We start from the raw sequence: 6,226 nt of genomic DNA, 5'->3' as shown, positions 1-6,226 counted from the left end.
AAAACCAAGAAAATCTCAGGTTCTAGGGAGATAATTGATTTTTCTTGGTAAAATTGTATTTGTTTATTTTAATATTTATATAAGCACATATGTATGTCCAATTAAAATAAATACCACTAAATGAAATATCTTTTTTTTTTATCTAGCCTTGGAATCATCAAAAATTGTTAAAGTGAAAAATTAGAGAATAGTTTTTTACAAAGTTTTTTTGAAATGTTTGAATTTTTTAGATTTTTTTGTGTGAAGAATTCGAAAAAATTGTGAAACTTTATTGAAAATACTCCAATTTTCTTTAAAAAATGTTTTATATTTTTAAATACTTTTTGAAGTTTTTTAATATTAAATATTATATATTTTTTTACAAAAACGTGATTTTCGTGATCATATATTCCCTAGTTCTTTTAAGGAACAAATAGTTTTATATATTATTAAACATATTTTTTAAAATTTGATTTGCAGAAATAAGAAAACATTTTATTTAACAATGAAGCCATATTTTGATAAAATAAAAAAAAAATGGTTCAGGAAATATTTTCGTTAAAGTGAATTTTAATGATAAGGAATTATTCTTTTATGTACATAGCAGCGCAGTGTTGAATAGTTTTTCGATAGATTGATCGATGTTTCATATACCCCACACATACGTAAAAAACGTTTCTTTGTTTGTACTAAAAATTTTAATTTTTAATCTAATAAAAAATTAAAATTTTCTCTTCAGATATCAACAAAAAAATGGTTTGCATTTTCTTAAGCTTTGACATTGCCTTCCATTATTTTCCTTAATTTCTAACTTAATTTCCTCTCTTCTTTGCAGCAAATAATGGTAATTTCACGCGCGGGCGCGACACAAAAATAGCAAACAAAAGAAATGCCACCATCAGCGCCAAGTAACAAAAAAGGCTACAACAACAGCAAGAAAATGTGCCCAAGAAAGCTGTAAGTACTCGTATTTATTTAGAGAAATTTAATTAAAAAGGCCCAAGTAAAACAAAAGGCAACAATGCAATGATTTTGAGCGCTCGACAAATAAAACCTCTCAACAAGTAACTGTAATGATATTACATAAAAGTAGCGAGAATTTGCAAAAAAAGCAAGCGCAAACATGAAAAGCGTTAATGAAATGAAAACAAAGGCGAAAATCGGGTCGACCGGGGAACAAAAGAATACAAAAAAAAAATCACAGAAAAAATTTCATCTCATTCATTCTCTAGGCACAATACAATTAAAGGCAACAAAAATTATAAGAAAACAATGAGAAAGTTTTTAGAGTACAACGGGGAGCACGAAGAATCAATTAAAAAAAAAAAGCAAGACAGTGAAATGAAAATCAGGAAGCGAAGGTTTTAATATTACTCTTAGTATTTTAATTTTAAATGTATTTTATTATTTTCTATATTTTTTTCTTTTAGTTTTGTTGTTGAATTCTTGTATTTTTCTTATAATTAATTTTCAATTTTAAAATTTCCACTTTCTTTTTTTTTAAGTATTCGAATTTTCGTCAACTAATTTTACGTTGGTCGTAAATTTCCAAAAATTACACTTTATATGTTAAAACTTTTCAATTGATTTATTGCTAATAAGTACCTGCAACATTTTTTTTTTTTGATTTCTTGTGTGCTCTAATTTTTAACCTAAGGCTTTATGTATAAACTGCCCTTTTTTGTGTTAGAAATTTCTTTTTATTAAAAATTTCACTTGTGTTCCTATACACCGTCTTTCATTCCACTTTTTCCTTTCACAAAAATTTCCCAGTAATTTTTTTTTAAATCCTGAATTGTCTATTAAAATATTTATAATTTTTAAATTTGTGCTATATCATCCCTCTTTGGTTTTTTCATTTTTCATGTACTCTAACTTTATTAAAACTTTTTCGAATTTCCCAATAATTGCTTAGTAGGAAATTACCTACTATATTTAAATAAAAAATGTTTAAATAATTTTTCCAACTGTAAAAGTTCCACCAACTCATATTTTCATTTTTAAAGTTGGCCATAAAATTTCCCGGTATTTATTCTTTCTCTTTGTCAAAGGTTATAATATTGAGATCGCGCATCTTGGCTTAGGTTATGAATTTACAATTTTTTAATTTTATTACGCACAAAATAATTTTTTTAGGTGGCAAAATTCCCATAAATCAAACCTCGATTTAGTTGCTTTAAATGTTATTGATTGAATATTTTTTTGATTTATGTATACATTTCACAATAAATATCCTCTTTCTTGGCCTTTTTGACTAATTGGCTTTGGTCATGCATTTTCCCAATATATTATAAAGTTATAAATATTTACCATTTAGTTAAATTTTTTTATTTATTTTTTTTAATAATTTTGTATTTGAATCTGATACAAAATTACCCTGTGCACAATTTAGCAGAATCAAATGTTGTCGTTTTTGCATTGGCTTTAGGCCAGTATTTTTGAGATTTATACATTTCACAATAAATCATTCTTTTCTTTCCCCTTTTTAATTTTTAACTAATTTGCTTTGATCATGCATTTTCCCAATATTTTTTAAAGTTATAAATATTTCTTATAAAAAAGATTTTTTGATTAAATTTTGCTTTTGATTAAATTTGAATGAAAATTTCCATGTATTTTAAATTCATACACTACTCATTAACTTAAACTTTTTGTGTTGCGAAATTTAGCAAATTTAAACCTTGATTTCTTTGTATTACCTTTGAATTTCCCAGTGTTTTTTTGATTTATACATTTCTCATTAAATATTTTTTCTTGGCTTACCAATTTAAATTTTAACATTTTTGATTTGATTGTGAATTTTCCAAAATTTTTTCGAGTTGTAAGTATTGCTCCTTAAAAGATGTTTAATGCTTTATAAAGATTTTTTTTGAGTTGAAATTACAAATTTAACATATTGTTATTAGTTTTCAATCTGATAAAAAATTTCACAGTATTTTAAAATTCATACATTTATTATCAATTAAATTAATCAATTAAATTTGTATGTATTTTTTGAGTTTCACATAAAATTCAAATATTTCAGTTTCGTCCTGATTTTAAATTTCCCAGTCATTTTTTAGTTTTAAGTTTCTCATTACATTTAAAACTTTTCTTCATAATTGCACTTAATTTTGTTTTACTAAAGTTAAAGATGTCGCATAAATTTTTTGATTGTGCCGGCTAATAACCTCCCATTATTTTTTAAGTCAAAATTTTTGGGACTTAAGTAAAAAACTTAATTTACAATAAAAATTTTTTAAAATTTTTATTCTTGTTATAAAATTTCCCAGTATTATTTTAAGTCGTATTTTTTATTCTTAAAGCCGTTTTATCAACTATATTTTTAAATTTATCGTTCCTTTAAAAACAAATTGTGTGCTGAAAAAATGTGTTTGAAGGGCAGATAAATCTTAAGACCTGCTTGAGATATTTTGAAAAAATAAACAAAATCAAAATTAAAAATTTAAAAAATTTTTCTTAAAAATGCCGACTTATTCCGTTTTGTTATTTTTGCAACTTTATGCACTCCAGATTTCGTCGTCAAAACCTTCACAGCATTAGAGCTTATCAAATAAAAAATCTGTTCAAGGCTTTAAAAGAACCTCTCAATGAAACTTTATGAATTCGCCATTTTAGGAATTTTTTTGGTTGTCTTTAAAATCTTTCGAAGTTTTTTTTTTGTTTTTGTTTTTGCGCTTTGCTAACCAACCCTGAACTCATTCAACATCAATGCAGCAAGTTTTTGAACCCAGCCCTGAGCGGATGTGGCATGCGACAAAAGCCAATTCATGCAATTTTTAAGTGCAACTATCATTTGCAACAGAAGCCACAACAAAAACATAATGAGAACCACCATGCATTGTCATCGGCGCTGCAGCAAAATCATTGATCGATGATAGCGCTCATTAATGATAATCACGCAAGCATTCATTACATGCGCGAGTGCGCGTTAAGGTTTCAAATTTTTTGCGGTGATTTTTTGCAGAATTTTTTTTTCGGATTAGGTGTTTTTTTTATTGTTTTTGCTATTTTTTGCCATCACTTTTTTTCTTATTTCGATACTCTGCTGGCTGAAAATATAGTTGAGTGTACGCTTGAGCGAATGATAAATCGCTTGTTTTTAATTTATTTCAATTCATTAAATTTTCAAGCTATTTTAAAATGCTGCTGAAAATCTGTGTTTATGATTAAAGTTGTAAAATAATTTTTTTTTATCAAAACAATCAAGCGAAAATGCTAGTTGAAAATTATGAAGCATGAATGTCACGAAAACTGCTAATTAAAAACTTTGATTTGTGACTGCAATCCGCTGAAGTGCATAAAAATACAAAGCTGCGTGTTTTTTGCTGTCATATAATTAACAGCTTTTTTTTCAAATGAAATCATAACCACTTTATTGCCGTCAAATGCACTCAAGTGTCCTCTTTGGCTGCCTTTTGATCACTCCCATCTCACTTTCGCTCTCTATCTCTCTGCTGACTGCATTATTTTCTGCTTTTCATTGACACACAATTAACTGAAAACCATTAATGCTACATTTAATCGCATCAATGTTGTAATTAATTGTAACATCATGAGCTGCACACAGGGAATTACGATTACATAATGCCGATGAAGTGGCGGCGCACGCGGCGTATGATTAACCTGCTTTGGTAAGCCAAGAGATAATTAGCGAAAAAATATGCGTAAATATTTGTATGAAGCATATGACAAACAAAAGGTAGACAAGGGCGTAGCTGGAACATTTTTTGAGCGCAGTACGTATTTTAAGACCCTCCAATTCAATGAAAAACCACAAAGAAAAGTGTTGTAGTGATTCTACTTTTTTTAAAGAAATTTTTTCAAACAAAAAATTTTGAATGAAATTAAAAACACTGGTCGACGGCCAAAATTTACCAGAGACGCCGTTATGAAATTCTTATGTAAAATCACCCCCTGATTCCGAAAATCAAGGTTATTTTTAATTTTATGGTACCGTTTTTGAGATATTTGCAATTTACCGTTTTTGCAAAAAAAAAAAAATTGGGTCCACTTAATCATATATATCTCAAGAACGAATTAAGCAATTCCAAAACAGTTTGAAGCTTTTAAAAGGTAATAAAATTTTCTATAATCTGCACATACAACACTTTTTGCTAGGCCCTGTAGATTCAAAGATAACGAACAATCATTACCGATTTTTTCAATTTTTTTTGTAAAAATATAAAAGAAATTGTACTTTGCGGGGAAGGATCTCGAAAACCTTTTATTTTTTTGCAGATTTTTTTTTCTCCCTAAGCTCTGTTGTATTACAAAAAAAATAAGCTATCATCGAAGAAAATCGATGCAAAACTACGTAAGTTATAAGCGATCAAATAAAAATACCCAGGTTGCGCAACTTCAATGTATGTACCTATACATACATACATATATTAAAGGTATAAAGTGCAAGTGAGATATTATCCGGATAAACGAATAACACCATAACAATGATAACACTTTTTCTTTAAATAAATCAAATAGTACTTTTAATACTCGAATTGTATTATAGTAGGTAGAGTAGTAGGTAGATTTTCGGAATCAGGGGGTGATTTTACATAAGAATTTCATAACGGCGTTTCTGGTAAAGAGAAAAAGTTGAAATTTGTGGTCCAGTGAAATTACAAGCTAAATTTTTTGAAGTCAAATTAAAAAAAAAAAAATTTAAATAATTTTTTGGCAGCGTATGTTTTAAGCAAACAGGATATTTAGTCGCGAAATTAAAGAAACAAAATGTAGGCAAATTTCTTTGAAACAAAATTTCAAAGCAAAGGTTATCAAAGCAAATTTATCTATAAATTTCTTTCGGAAATATTTCTTTAACACTTTTTACATTTTTACTTAATGATTTTAGCATTTTTGTGTCAACATTTTTTACACATTAGTTTTGAATTTCTTTCGAAAATATTTTTTACATGTTGTTTTATTTTTTTTATTAATTTTTTGTTAACTTGTTAAAGAACAATTTTTAAGCAGATCTTTTAAAACAAATTTTGTTTATATTTTTTTTTTAAGAATTTACATATCATTTTTGCTGGCAACATTGGTTAAAACATTGATTTTGAATTAAATGATTTTAAAGTAAATATGTTTTTGATTCAAATTTTATAAACACATTCAAAGAAAACATTAAAAAACGGTTAGTTTTCAAAGCCACATTTGTGTTTTTTCTGAATATTGATATTGAGTTTTAAGTAAATTTTGTTTAGCGAGAAAAATATATTTGCAGATTACTGGATTGAAACAA

This window comes from Rhagoletis pomonella, unplaced genomic scaffold (assembly GCF_013731165.1).
Source record: "Rhagoletis pomonella isolate Grant_MI unplaced genomic scaffold, Rhpom_1.0 Rhpom_scaffold_00013, whole genome shotgun sequence".
Classification (NCBI taxonomy): Eukaryota; Metazoa; Arthropoda; class Insecta; order Diptera; family Tephritidae; genus Rhagoletis; species Rhagoletis pomonella.
This window is presented reverse-complemented; position numbering follows the sequence as displayed.